A 16,312-nucleotide genomic window follows, 5' to 3' on the forward strand; every position below is an offset into this window, starting at 1 on the left:
CTCTCACTGGAGGATGAGGCATGATGCAGATCACTTATGAGATCTATTAACAATTCTCCTTCTGGCAATGACAGTGTTTACAGTGTGCTGGGGTTCTGCTTAATGTTGAAGTTCTCAAAGTGAGAAAAGACTTGTCTGCTATTTTCAGATTCTGTAAAACAAAAACACATCAGGGTCAGAGCCTAGACTATAAAATTGTAGCCTGAAGCCTTCAAGTTTCAGAAAGTTATGAAGTGGAGAGAAGAGGTGCAACAAACCTTCACAGACTGTAACTGTAGATCTTGATATCTCTCCAGCTGCAATGTTTAAATGAAAAAAAAATGATTTGTATTTCTTCCTCTTAAAGAGCTACCACAGATAAGAACAAATTTAATAATACACTAAAGAAAAGAACAGTTCAAAAATAAAATGTGACAGTGCTAGGTTAATGATTGGACTTGGTCTTAGAGGTTTTTTCCAACTTAAGTGATGAATGCAAGAATGATTTGAATTATAGCAAAAGTTACATAATTAATAATGATATATTTGTAATTAGTATTTCTATATAACAATGTTAATAGCAAGTTAATTTTATGTCAGGATTCTATTGAATTACTTCTTACTCAAAAAGAGCTAGAAGGGTGGGTGTGGGATTTCCTCCCTGCCACCTCAAAGTTTATGCTGAAAACCTCACTGGATAATCAAGAGCAATGCTATAGTGTTCAGTAGGATTTTCTTCCCATATACCTTTCTCAGGAAAAAAATAATTGGTTGTGATTGGGATTTATCTCACCTAATCCTCAATGCACTATGTATGATAGACTTATACTTCCTTTAGTCAAAAGAATAGATGACAAATGTTTCTATAGTAAAGTACATTTCTAAGAAAACTTGCTACATTTCTCCATTGCTTAAAAAGGAAGACTGGGTAAGTAGTTTCAACTGGAGAAAAGTTAGACAAGTCAAATCTAAATGATAGTTGCATTGAGAGATGCAATCACAGTAAAGATGAAGATACAAAAACATCGAGTGAACCCAAAGAAAATGAAATTGAGAGTTGTACTTCAAATATCAGTACAAACAATGTAACTTGGCTTGGGTCCATACTGCTGTTCCAGAGTCTTCCAAAGCTATCCAGCTCATTCTGAAGCCACAACTACACCCAGGAAGCCTTCTAGCTCCACAGGCTCAACCAACTACACTGAGTAGATTTCATGGGAGTTTAGTCATTTAAAAGTGACTGAAATGGACTCTGGGGATGACCATGTTTTCAGTACGGAAAATCAGCACTGAAAGAATCTATCCAAGTAGGTCTAACCAGCTTAAAATTCTGTTGAAAGGGTTTAAAATGAAAGACTATAATCAAAATAGCCACTTTTTTGAATTCCAGACTTCAGCACCTTTCCAGGAGAGGTACATCAAATTTGATATTCTAGGAAACTGATTTGCTTTATTTACCTTTCTTTCATAGTTTATTATTACCCATTTCCCCAAAACACTTATAGGTCACATGTTGAAAACCACCGAACTGCGAAGTATTGCTTTGCAAATGAAGCAATTTGTTTTCCAACTAACAGTTCTGTAGGGAACATTAGATATCAAATGAATTAGGTGGTTTCCAAATCATTAGACATTTATTTATGGTACACATAGCATTTCCTTGGCTCTGTTTAGGATGGTCTTCCTAAGATTTAAGAAAAACACTTCAAAAAACAAAAAGCCCAGAAGATATTCAGAGAGAAAGAATTTCAACAAGTTCTTGTCCGTAAAGAAGAGACTTGAATTCAGTGAGCTGTTTTTTATTGTTGTCATTTGATTTGTTTTTAGCGTGATAGGGAATAACAAAGGACAAGAGAACTTAAAACAGGGAGGATGATTCCTGTGCACAGGAGAAAAAATAGGCATGTTTTCTCTAGGGCAAGCAACGTATTGCAAAGAGGTAGGCAAGGCTGCAGTGGGAGTCCAGTTAAGAGAACTACACAACGAAGGCACAACCTTCTTTCAGCATCTCAACCAAAAAATGTCAGACTGCACTAAGAGGAATGGAGAATTAAAGGAAATAGAGGGCCACTAACAAACAACCGGATACTTTTTTTTCTAGTGGATGACTAGCTGAGTATGACTGAACTGAATGAACTTGGACTTTCGATCAATTCCATAGTGAAGATAAGGATCTGACTAGGAAACTAGAAACTGGAAGCATCAATTCACTGTGTCCTCCAAAGATCTTTATACCGTGCAATGCAACACACTATTAGACACATCACAAGCTTTAATGAAGCTGCACTAAAGCAGGAACATAACACTACTTTAGCCAATACACTAAACTTCTACCTGACTTTCCTAAGGTCTCTGTTGAGTCAGTATGCAGTCTAGCTGAGAACAAGAAGAGAATGCATGTCCCTTTTCCAATCAGTTATATAGGACTGTAGTTTTCTGAAGAGTTATTTACAAGCATGTAAACAATTAAAAAAAAAATCTTCTGCTAAAACTTTGTGGTTGCTCATTAAGTAAAGAGAATGACATTAGGCCACAGACATTATCCATAATGTGTTAGTTTAATGCCAGGCACAATTATGTCACTTTAGTTTGGTTCCATTTGAATTTAAGACAAGCATAGCTGCTCTTCACTCTTCCAATGACTTGTTTCACTTGTATGCTGAGGAATGTTATGGTTTCATGAGGTAAAAATGGTCATTTTAATATAGTTCATTGAAAGAACATCTCTTTACACCCTTCACAACTTTGATAATCACCTCTGTCCTTTAGAATACATAAAATTATTTTGTTTCGGGTAGCAAGCCAGGATATTGGTGGGTTTGTTTTTTTTTTTTCTTATTAGGACATTTAATCATTAAAAAATTAGAAGCAATAGTTATAAACAAGTTCTCTTCACAAGTTATAATGGGTTTTTGAACAACAGACTTTTACAACTATTTTTTGTTCTGTATGTACAACTTCATTTTCATGAACAATTTTCAGTATTGTCATAGACTAATAAACCAAATCATTACATGAACCCCTACCCGAGCACATAAATACAAGCCTCTGATCTCGCGGTAAAATCTGACAATCTGATTCCACAGCCTTACAGATTTTCCTCCAAAGGTCATTCCAGTACCAGTTTTGTTTCTCTCCAGAGACAATGCTGTTGCAGTGTGGTGTTTTTTTTTTCCAGATTACTCCTGCATCTTTTTTTAGTCTTATGATTGCTAGCAAAGGGATGATAGAAGCATTTCTATTTAAGATAGGCATGTAAATAAAGTCAAGACTTAATTCTGATTTTGTTACAGAAATCCGTCTTGGCTGTCATCTCCTTTAATAAGTTTCCTGCATATCAAATTGCTACTACCATAAAACCACTATGAACCTATCATTTTTAATGAACTTATGTAAGCTCAGCAAATTCGAATGCCATGAATTTATCACCAACATGTCTTTTAGTGCCAACACATTGGTAGAATTAACAGAAATTTCAAGCACCAATAACTTTTCTGTGTCATTGTAGAGACTAATTTCTCCAGCCAAATCATATTTTAATTATACCTCCTTTGATCTTCTTTGGATGGCCCTTCCAGGGTCACTGAATGCCAATCCCCATCACAGGCAATCATACTGGATACAGCTTCTCCTGCTTCTTTAGTCCGGTGCCTTTATTTTGTTGATCATAATTAAGTACTGACTACAAACTAGAAGCTCAATGACTGTTCACAGCAGAAGAGTCCTATACCAGGTTAGGAAATTTACACAGTTTACTTTGAATCCCAACTGCCTGTCAGACACTGGGAGAACACTTTAGAAGACTTTGTCATTCCTAAATACCTCTCCTTAAAATCTTGAAAATCTTCAGTGTGGGAGGGGAACAACACAGGGCTAGGAAAAGAAACCTAGCATGTCCGGTAGAGAACATAACACATCATAGGAAGGTCTGAAGAATGTCTTGCCCTTTGTGATCCCAATTGCACTCACATAAAGAGGATCTACTCGTCCTTAGGACAGTGTATGCTATTTCATAACAATTTCCTTTTTAGTTCAAAGGCAGGCAGCTTCAGACATCTCAGCTGTCCCTGCTGCAGCCTTCTGTTTCCCTGCAGGTATGGCTGGGTGCAAAAGGAGGCACCATGGTCTCCCAGTTTATTCCCAGCACTGGAATAAATGTTGGAGATGTCTGACCTGCAAAAGTAGCATCTTGGCTACTTCAAAATCATGAAAGCAGGAAGATTTGTGCCTTTTTCACTATAAGATTGTTAAGTACCATACCAATAAAAAACTTATTAGGTAATCCTGCGTGGGTTTCATTTGTTTTCTAGTATTATACATTCATTCTTTCCACAATCCCATTGAAAGAGAAAGCTCAAGGTTATTATTACACTGTTGTCACTTACTCTGAGGAAGACGGTTAAGCATGAATGTCATGCCTATAAAGGGGCTCTAGATAAAGGCAGCCCCAATTGTACACTCAATAAAGGAAGAACTTCTAGATCAGGTCCTTAACATTATTCTGCAACAGGCCTCATCAAAATATATTACCATCTGGATATAGCTGTTGCAACAAAATACTTAATGCATTTAAAATTGTTAATCCAGTCTATTCATTTTAAGATACAAACTCTATAACTATTCTATAACATTACTATCTTGTAGTTATATATTTTGAAACAAAAATGCTATGATTACAATCTTTTCACTTAATTAAACTGTTACATGGTTTGTTGTCTTTATGAAGGATTCAAGTAGCCTTAGCGGCAATTTTTTTTTTTTTTTTCAATCTTTTCAGCCACCTTTTCTGTCAGAACACAATGCTAAAAGAAGCTACGAGGCTATTCATTTCTGGCATTGAAAAAAATTGAACTGTTCTTAAAAACAATGATACCTTGCAATATCATCTTTTATTGCTTTCCTAAGCATCTTGTTAATTCCTCCAAATCTCCTTTCAAATAAGTCATTCTGGATTTTTTTTATTTTTTTTTCAAATAGCAACTTTGTAAATTCATAAAAATGAGGTCTTCTAATTAGAATAGAAAGTGTTATTTCTCATACTGAATGGCACTCAGTGCATCTGATACCTGCCCAGCATATGAGCAAGATTCATCTTTCACTTGCAATGAAAAGATTTCGTCTTATTTTTGATGCTTTATGCAGACTACCCTAACTATTCTGTCTGATGTTGGTGGCTGGGTTATTGCAGAATTTTTTCTCTGAGCAGGGGGTAAAGAATGAATGAGCTTGTAAAGAGAACTTCATTTCCAAATTGGCATTGGTTAGTCCCCTGTGATTACTGGGAACACTTCAAATGTACAGAGACTCCAATAAATTCAGGCAGAATGCCAGCAGAGGAAGTTGAGGAGTTTCTAAGTTCATTTTAATATTGTACTTGTGTTTAAGTGATAATAAGATGCAAAGAAAATATTAGGATCATAAATGCTTTCTCTTCTGAAGCTCTAAACTAGAAGGTTTCCTACGCCCTTTGTTTCTAATTCCCAACTTTCAGGCTTACAATTGCCTAATGCATTATTCTTTCTAAGGATCCATTCCAATGATTATGGGAAATCAGTGTCCACAGTGAACTTCAACAATGCTGTCCTTCAATAATTGAGAGTTAAAGTTTTAGATTTGCCAAAGACCAACACAAGCCATACTCTTTTGCTCTGCAGTGGTCTTTCTTCTATTCAGCTCACGTTATGAAATCTGTAGGTATGGCAATCAGGAGTGTATGCATTTTGCTCCTTGTGTAAAGTTTTGTATATTGTATCAAAAGCGTTGATGCAGCAAATTGAGACTCTGGGGGTACTATCAGAAGCAGGAGCATAGTCTTCCGTAAGTAATGCTTGGTTTTGGTAATGTGTGGATCATATGCACTGTATAGTGAAAGTGCAATGCCTGTGAAACAAAAGACTAGTCCTGCATTTTGGACTTTAAATTGATGCAGAGCACACACGACAACCTGAGAGCACCACCTCAAAGGTTTGTGGTTATGTTGTCAGGTATTCAGCTAGTATAGCTCTGGCAGCTTCTATTCACATATTTACAGCCATATATAATGAAGTAGATGTGTATTACTGCCATATTATGGGGAGGAAAGCTGCTCAACAATTTCATGTCAACTCTGGACTCTGAGTCTTATTTCATCCCCATGTTGTGGGCCTGAACAGAGGGACAACTGACATCTTGTTAGATCACTGGGCTGCAAGTTGTCAAGAGCCTACATTCAGGAGTCCCTGTGAATTTTGCAGAGTAACTTTATGTCTCAGACCCCTCTGCCCATAAGGCAAACTAAGAATAGTTATGTTTCTTAACCCTGACAGCAAAACAAGTTTGTGTTCAGAGACACAAACAGCAGTGTTCCAGCCCTGACCTCTTCAAGGGATCTCTATCACCCCTAGGAAACACCCATCAAAAGAGAAGCCTATAGAGGAATGAACTGTAATCACTATTAAAAACCTGACTTTACCCACAAATTCTCTAATCCTGTTTTTATTACCTACAAGATGATAGAACAGAAGGCATTTAGTTTGGTTGCCGTTCTCTTCCTTTCTAGATCACAGTGCATTAATATGGAAAAACACTCTCAGAAAAGCCCTGGAAGCTAAGTTCCCCTAGGCTCATTTACATCTATAGCCTGGGATTAATCTGTGTTACTTTAAGCACATTAAATTTGCACAATCTAATTCCTAAAACAAAGCTACTTTTTCTTGTAAAACAGAAATTATATTCTGAACATCATTCCAAAACTTACCATTTGAGAATTTGGACTGTATTGTAGTTTCAAATCTTTACATCAGCATCACTGTTGGGACGAATAATTAGAAATGTAGTTCTATTCAGAAATATGAAAACTATTTGTTTACATATTGTCAAAATGATATAAAGTATATTTCCTACTTACTGTGGTGCACAAACAAGATATTGAAAATTATGTAAAACCTTGAAGAACACAAACAATGAAGCTGGAATCAAATAACAACATCTTCAATTTCTCACCTTGACAAATCAAATAGTTTCAACATTACTTAAAAAAATAGTTATTTCAAATTCTGAAAGTGTGATCAGAATTATGTTTCTCCAAAGCTGTTTTTCCTGAGATAACTTTGTATTTTGATTAGCTTCAAATACAGATTCTTGTAGAATTCTGCTTTTCAAGAAAAAGCTTTTCAGCAGGGTCCTACTCCCACTGTCTCACAAAGCTAAGCAGAGACCTCTTTCCCTTGCTGGCCCCATTCATTAGGCAGAGCAAGTCTCTGAACACAGCTCTCCAAAGCACTGCAGAAGTTATGACCTGAGCATCATAGCACTGCCTTGGGCGTGTGCTGGGCATGCTCCCTGTTACTTGCTATTACTACACTCCCATTTATCTGAGAAGATAATCATCATAATTTGCTGTTTTAAGCAGTTTAAGTTTAGTTTATATCAGAGTTATGTAATTGTCTGATAACCTAGTTATCAGACAATAAGTTCTCAAAGATCTGGTAGAGGCAAATACATCCACTCCACAGTAGCACCTGTATTTTCATTCAGCTGGAACGGTCTGCTCTCAAAATCCACAGCTTTCTCCCCTCAACACCCAGCTCTTTGCACCAGTTACTAAACTAGGTGAACACATCTGATAGAGCATGACTTCCTATGCATGCACAGAAGATGAATCCAGACAGCAGCACCTCAGCACAGCCAGGCAAGACATTGCATCAGATACTGCAGGAGCAATGGGCAGAGGTTAATAACTCCATGTGCAGTCTGACATCTACACAGCTACTTGAGGGAACTTTCTTTCATCAAGATTTCTGGGGTTTAGAGCAATTCCTGCATCCTGATCCAGAAAGGAATTAGGAATTTAGGCTGACCAGCAGGGCTCCAGAATCTGTGCAAGATACTTTTGATCAAAAGGGTAGAAAAAGTGATGAGAAGGAAGCACAATGGAGCAATATAGCATGAGGATTATAGGAAACCATGTTTCTTTTAAGCTCAGATAGCAAACACCAATTCAGATAGTGTATATTTCATTTAAATTTATTGCATTGAATAAAAGTGACATGAACATTATATACCTTACCATAATTCTTTCATTCATTACTATAAGCCAGTTTCAGCATTTCACAATAAAAAAAAATGGTATTATAGGCCTAATGACTTACGGTAAATATTTTAGTTGCATTGCTTTTATTCCTGTTTCATATCAATTTTATGGACTATATTTCAGAGAGGATTCTCTTGAGCATTGTCTGGTTTATAAAGGTTTATATATACTATATATTGTAGATTTAGACAAAGAGCAAATTCAGTTAAGTGCCCGTGGATGAATGACATTTTTGCAGCACCATTTATATATAACAAAGATATCAGCAAGGGGATTCTAGGACAGGCATTATTTTTTGCATCAAGTTTTAATCCTAATAATTGATGATGGCTGACAGTATAATCTTTTCACAAATATTTCTTAGCTCTGGATACCGTAACTCTTGTTTTTCTACATCACAATCTTACCAATGAGAAGGCAAAAACCACCAGGCAAGCATGAGTTCAAGCCTGATCACTTTCATAGTAATTCTTAAAAACACTCATGTACATATGGGTTCGTGTTTTTTTCAGTTAAGCTTTATGATCACTCAGAAATACATAGCACTGACACCTTCCAACTGAGAGCAGACTGACGCATCATCCTTTATGAAAGCAGTCAGTTGTTGTCAGAATAAACTGATCAGAAGCATGCATACTACACACACGTGAACACAGGGATTCAGTCACCAGCAGGTTTGTGCTCTTTGCCCTGAGGTTCTGCACACACACAGATGTAAACAGAAAAGGATACTTGTGATCAATATTGCTCTTGAGCCAGGAAACACACCTCCTGTTAATTTACACTTCGACATTTATACCAACCTCTTTATGCCACCATTAACTTCAGAAGATAACATACTCAGTTATGTACCGTAGAAACTCAAGATCATATTGATGCTTTTGTTATTCTGGTTGCTAAAGAACAGAGTGACAAACATCAATATAATCTTCTTTTTATACTCCATTCTAAACTAAGTACTTTAAGAACTTCTTACACTTTGGTGTGAATTGAACTGTTTTCATAGCCCAAATCTTCAGACTATTCCTTTTCTGCAACAATTCATGCCTATTCTACTTCTTATAAGGTTTAAAGAGGGTAAGAAAAAAGCACTTTTCTGAGCTGGAGATGGCCTCAGTCCAACTCTCTGCTTGAAGGTGAGATATGGGCTTTTGTGTTCCTCCTCGGGGAATTGTTGGGAAAGTTTTGCATAGGTCCAGAGCTGGTTATCAAGCAAAGCACAAGTAGAAAGGTGATGCATCTCTAAGTACCCAGTGATCTCAAAGACAGGATATTTACCTGAAACAGAGTCAGAGTAACAACTTATGCCAGCACGATTCATCTCAAATGCCATTCAATTAATATAATATAGACTAAAAAACAGACTTCCCTTATTTAATTTAGATCTAAATAACTCCATCTAAAAAGTCTATGAAAACTGTTTCCTTTTGAAACTATCTTAGACTTCTAAACAAGAAAAAAAAATCACAGTAGAGTTTCCATCCCTATAACACATTTTCTGAGCTCCACATAATTTTGGTAGCCACCTTTTCCCACTCAGAAGACTGCCTTTGTTAGAATGCCATGTCAAGCTTGCCTCCATGGGCTGTGAACACACCCCCTTGGGACAGATAGGCAGGTCCAGTGATCAGACATGCTTAGTAACAAGATTTTTCTATCCTGAATAAAGGTGAATATTAAGAAATATAGATTAAAATTCTCCACTCACAATGAAGCTGATAGGTAATATATTACTTCTCCATAAGGAATATTTTGATATCATTATCCAAGAGACAGTCATTTGGCCACTTCAAGTTACCTTACCCTGAAATTTGGCATAAGCTTGCTTTTAACTTAATTGCATTTTTATAGTTTTAATCAGAGATGGATGAACTTTTACTGTGAAATTTCAGAGTTGCACATGGACCAGGATTTTCCACTGAGTATTGAAGGATCATTTGTATATCGATCTCTGGCTTTGTAATGTTGGCTTTAGGGAGACAGGGATAAAGCACAAGTTTGCTGCCGAGTATGTTAAAGTACTGTATTTGTTCATTGTATATTTTATGCATTAACTGTATGGTAACAGTTCCTCCAAATTAGGAATAACATAATAAACAGCATTCAACAAGGGCTATCTTTGAAAGATTCAACAGAGAAAGTTATAGCCATTTAAATGTGGTGTTAATAGATACCATAGCTTTATGTAAATGCCTCTCCATTTACCTTTCAGCTTCATAAGGCACCTACTACTACTCTTTGCCCAGAGAGGCTGTGAAGCCTCCTCTGCTTTTGTTAGAAAAGAAAATAGCCAGAGGTTGGTTGAACCTCAGCCTGAGGTTTAGCTAACTGAACAGAAATGCTACTGGACATGACATAAGAAATTGCTGAACATGACCAACATTGTAAGGAGTGAAGAAAAAGCTGCAGATAGGGAGGGAGGGAGGGATCTCTCAAGTGGTCAAGAGGGAGTCAGAAATGGCTAAATTTCACATACAATTGGAGGGAAGCACTGGGGACCTTTGTGGGAGCCAAGCTTCGCAGAGCCAGAGTTTCTGAGAACAGGTATCAGTAAAAGTATGTGAGGATGAGGTTACCTAGGTAACGGCACCAGAAATTTCAAATTTGGGTATGGATATAGCAAAACTGACTCTAAGTGAGGATGGAGGCAAGGAGAATAATAGAGGTAGGTTGGCTGGCTGGGCAAAGCTCAAGGCAAAGACAAGGAGGTACCACGGCAGCAAAAAATGAGGGCTGACAAGCAGGAAAAAAAGTATGTGAGTTACATTACACAGGTTGCCTGGTAGCTCTGTACTTACTCACAAAGCCTGGAGCACAGCAAAAAAACAAAACAGTCATTCTGATCATACCCAAGGTTAAGCTTTCCTTTCCCGGTCCTCCTGCCCAGGAGCAAAAGCTGCTTTCCCTGGATAGCAGGGGAGCACTTGAGATGAATGAACAGAGCATGCCAGGGTCCTCAAATCAGGCCAGACCTTACAGCATCAGCCTTGTCCCAGTCACTTGCTAACAGTGAAGCCTCAACAGTCCTTCAGGGACATAAGAGAGCACACTTAACCCTCACGGCCTTTGTTCAAAGCAAATTTAGAACCCATTACACAAAGTAAAACTTCATTAGTGTTGGAATAAATGTCCATTGACCAATGTGACTCAAAGCATTCTAAAATAAGGTGTATTGTTTGCACCAAGGGGAAAAACAACCAAAAGAAATCTGCAAATGCAGGCTATATATATATATATTTTTATATATATATATATTTTTTTTCTTAATCTGAAGTCATACCACACTTCTACCTCTGCTGACAACATTTTACTCATGTGCACTTTCTTCACACTCATTTACTTATCTCTAACTTTTACTGCTGCTAAATATCACTTCTGATTTTAGCCTGGGATAATTCTCTATTGTTATATGCCTATTTGTGATTCACATCCATTTTCTTCTCCATATATATCCATCGCAGCATACAGCTTTGAGGGATTTATCTAAAGAAAATACAGTCCCCAGAGCAGCATTACTACCCTGGAGAACAGGGGAAAATAATAACTCATAACAGAAGTTAGTAGCTACTATTGATGTTGTTAAGCTTTATCTTATGCTACTGAAAGGAAAATTGAGGCTAGAATACTGTTTATTTGTCCTACAATTCTACATAAACACGCACCTCAGATACAGAGGGAGGTTTCCCCATCCATCTGTTAGTAACCAACTAGAAACTTTCATTCATACCATCCTAAAGGCAATCTCATTTGGAGGGTATTACTGAAACGTAATCAATATTGCTGCTGATTCTCTGAAACACTTCACACTTGTTTCCTTAAAACCAGATATGTTTTCAGAGCCATGTAAAATATTTACAGCAACTGTCAGAGAAAATATATAGTTATCTCTGTGGCTGTCTTCAAGACTAAATTAAATCTTGCTGTCATCATAGAGTACCCTTGGTTGGTTAGGAAAAAATAAATAAAAAAACCACTAACAGCCATAGTATTAATAAATTTTAAATATCATGCTGCTTCTCTAGAAATTTCAAAAGATTCAAGAGACAGTGGTCTTACATGCCTCTTGTGCATTTTGACCTTCTGCAACATGGACTTCATGCCTTTTTTTTTTCTCCTATATTCAATGTTTTCATTAGAATCAGACTTTCATAAGGCAGTATTTCTTATGTGGAGAAAAAAAAAATGGATCTTTCTGCAACATTCATTTATATGAGAAACACTATTCTAACGTATTCCTGCAAATTAAATGAAAATCCAGACTGCCATGCCTCAGAGCTGCTATGGAGAGCACCCTTAGCCCTGTGCACAGCCACAGACCCCTGGAAGCTGCCTGCAGTATCAATGTCCTTACCGGTCACCCAGGGGGACCTTACATTCCTGCACATCTCACTTCAAACCAAACTCTGTGCTGCATTGTCCACTAGAAGACAACACCCTCTAACTGCTCAGTCACTTAAAAGCGCTCACTTGAGAGATTACCTAAAGAGGAACAGCACTGAATTATGGATGAAGCTTCCTTCCTGAGGACAAAAGGAAACAGGATTTCCAGGCAGGCCCAGCCTGTTCTTCAGTGGCATCTCACTCTAGGACTCCTATAGAAAGACCCCACAGCTCAGCAAGGCAGCTCTCTGCTCTCTACAAGAGGTGGTTTATGAACTCAAACCACCTGGCAGTACCTGGGATCTCCACTACTGCAACTGCCACAGCAGCACAGCACAGCAAGGGCAGGCAGCAGTGCACCCCAGGGACAGAGATCGCATAGCAGTGGTGTCAGTGTGCCAAAGACTTTGCAACACTGATCTGTGTTACTTACCTTGGCATGTTGGAGACCCAGACAGAGCTCTAGCTGTGGGGTCTGGGACTGCTACTGCCCATCTGGCAGTTGGAGGAGGGCAGCTCTCAGAAAGAAAAAGCTGCATAACTTGGCAACAGGGGGAAGCAAACACACTCCCACCTTTGACTTCAGAGCAAATATAGTGCTCTTGTCACTGACAGCCACTGGATTATTGGAGCCAGCTGTGCTTAAACCTTGTGTCTGCATCGAGGAAGACTGTGATAATTATTGAAGATGAGTTTCTTCTGGGGATGGGGGCCTAATCTGCTCCCCTGCCCTTATTCCCTGGGAGGTTTGGTGCTTGCTTTAAGGCCGGGCTCCAGGATGGTGCTAGGGCTTGTCCAGGTCTTGAACTATTACAGCTCTTCCACATGTGCTGCTGTAACCCAGAGTTTATCAGGGTGACTGCAGAGTGTGGGGGGGTAGGGGTAAGGTAAGCGGTCTACATGGTGTCTCCTCAGGCCTGCTGCTGCACGGTGAAGGCTCAAGCAGAAGTGGACTCAGATAGGGCAACGCCTGATTGTGTCACTGGTGGTATAAGCACAGCTTTTGCTTCTATGACCAGCCATTCCCTGGTTAAGTATGAAGTACTTTAAATACACAATAGCCAAAGTAGTGTAAGATAAACATAACAATAGTATAGCAAAGAGACTAACTCCTCCGACTTCTTGTCTTCCATTCTTACTTCTGAACTAAAAGGTGCTGCAATGCTGTACCTATAATTAGTGCTTCAAAGCCTCTGGGCCCGAAGTCATGTTGCAGCTGCTAATTAGTGATAGAAGGTAAAAGATACTAAGGAAATGCCTATGAGAATTGAGAAGAACTTCTTGAATAAAGATTGTTGCTCAGGAGTTACCGACAGAGCAAAACTAGTCATAGCAGTTGTAAGAGCACCTTGGCCTGTTCAGCAGCTTCAGACCTTACGACGCAAAGGGCAGAGGTTGAAAGGTAGCAGCTTAAACGGAACATATATGAGTCTTTTTTTGAGGAAAAGAAGTATTGTTCATGCTGTTATGCATTGCTACTGTGTGTGCAGCATGTTGCTATCCATGATGCTGTGTAAATACAAGGGGCTTATGGAATAGTGTTATACTTTAGGAATCAGACCTACTGCAAAGGGGAGGGCATCTGTAAGGTCCCTCTTGAGGCCTCATAGGACTTGTCCGTTGCAACAAGTTGAGAAACAAATAGCAATCAGGACAGTAGCCTTGAGACTCTCCCTGAGGCTCAACAGTGTTGTAGTCAAAGAAAGCTATAGATGTTCTCCATGTGTCCTGAAGAAAAGGTCTGAAGTATGACTCATGAATCACCATTGTTTGAGGAGAACTGCACAATACAGAGAAGAAAAAAAAAAAAAAAGAAAGAAAAAAAAAAGTGCTGCACAGAAAAGAAGAGAGCAGTCTTTCAGACTTGATACCTTTCCCTTGGGGACACGAGATTTGGCAGGGAGATTTTGGCAGCTTATATCCATAGAAGATGTTCTGTGTCATTTGTTTGACAGTGGATCCTGTCATATTTTTCACACATCAATTTATGTGACAAGGATCAGGGATCCATTCCAGGCAAACGGTTGTAGGTTTACACTAGAAGTCACTAAATGGCAACGTGTATCCCATGTGCAACCACCTTCCCTTCCCTTTCTTTGATTTAGGCTTGTGTTGGTAAAATACCCTAATAACCTTAGAGGTGACAGCAACGAATTTGCATTTGTACATAACATTTGAAGGAATGTGTTCTCTATCCATCTCATCTGATGAGAAAGTGCCTGACATAACTACAAAGGAAGTAAGGGTGTTACAGCATGATTGTCCAAGGAATCATTTTTGCTTCTGGAAGACAAAATGGAATGTCATCAGGACTCCAACAGTCAATGACTTGCATTTTACTTCTTTCACCTGATATTCTAGAATTCATCCTCATTTTGTAGGACTCAGATTTTCCAACATGGGCAATATCTCAAGTTCTAGCCTGAGTATATAGTAAAATTCAAGACAAACGTAAGCATACACCAAGAATCTAGGAATAAAGAACATGTGATAAGCCTGGGTAATATTTGGCAAAGTAACTCTGATCCACCTCTATGAGAAGAGGAAGATTTTTTAGGTCTTTTTTTTTTTTTTTTTGACAGAAGCATGATAGAGTAGATTGTGAGCACAAACAATAGCAGAAGTCTCTGGAAAAGATACATTCGTGGGATAATTGTTTTGGGATGGGATGAACAAAAGCAGTAGTTTATTCTTGTCTTACACACATGGCACAACATACAGAACCAGCACAAATAACTTACAAAATCTCATACACCATGCTTCCTCTCGAACAGCTTCTATTAAGTTACAACACCATAACAAATCAGGTATTTAGTTACGACAGATTTCAGACATGGATAGCCTCCCATTCAAGGAGTTATTGTTTTTGTAAACTACTTAGACAAACATCATTTTTTACATGTTTAATACAATACAGTATCGTTAACAGTGTTCAAGATATTCACAATGAGAATTGAATACTTTATAAAACAGCAGAATTTCTCATCTAGAGACAGGTCTACATTTGCTCCTGCCTTGTCTGGTTTACAGATGTGTTACAAGTCTTCTTTACTCAACTTTCCAAGCTAAACATTGCTTTAAATGAAAAAAAAAAAAAAAAAGCAAAACAAAACAAAACCACCACTATTTACATTTTTTTCAATTTAATAAAAATTTATTTGCTTCCCTTTCCCATTCCTACCCTCTACCCCCATCAATAACTGCCATTTAGCTGGTACAAATATTAACCCTCAGGCTGCTATATTAGCTTTTAAACAATTTTGATGACAACGTGTTAGATGCAAAGTGAACAATGGTCATAGCCCATCATTAAAGGGTGGACTTTTTTAATCCTGATGTCAGAATTTGTGTCCATTGGAGACAGATGATACCTGTCATCTGATTTTTAGAGATAATGTTTTCTTTCTGGGCCAATGTACAAAACCTCCTTTTTTTTTTTTTTTTTTTTTAATTGCAGGAGATCCCACTCTAGTTGGTGCAATCACTTTCATTATGAAATTCTGTCCTTACTAGAAATAGTAACAATTCTGGCCGCATGGTACTGCATTAAACTCTCCCAGACAATATTAAATCAAAGAGTGTCTCCCCTGCCTATGGTCCCATTGTGCTGGGTTGTCTCACAAGAAGAGTTTTCCTCCGTGATTCCACTTCAAACACCACCGAAGCCTGTGGGCATCTTTTCCTTGACCTAGTGTATTTGAATCGTATCTACTTGATATAATTGCGTTGGAAAACTCTAGCCCTTGAGCAGTTAATCAGCTTTCTAAAGAAATAAGCAAAAAAGATTCCTGTCCTTTATACATACAATACGCATTTTTTTACATTGAGCGTTATCATAAAAAGCATGTTTATGTTATTTTGAAAATGAATTTTTACAGAACT

At 38.0% G+C, this 16,312-nt stretch overlaps 1 long non-coding RNA gene across 1 annotated transcript; it reads right to left on the reverse strand.

The window, feature by feature from the left end:
• Positions 1-7,972: 7,972 nt before the first annotated feature.
• LOC310889126 lies at positions 7,973-13,013 on the reverse strand. The gene is made up of 3 exons (XR_014576390.1): positions 12,864-13,013; positions 12,530-12,642; positions 7,973-9,328 (listed from the first exon to the last, which is right to left on the reverse strand). It is a non-coding gene; the product is annotated as an uncharacterized lncRNA (long non-coding RNA).
• Positions 13,014-16,312: the final 3,299 nt, after the last annotated feature.

Source organism: Anser anser, assembly GCF_964211835.1.
Source record: "Anser anser genome assembly, chromosome: Z".
Classification (NCBI taxonomy): Eukaryota; Metazoa; Chordata; class Aves; order Anseriformes; family Anatidae; genus Anser; species Anser anser.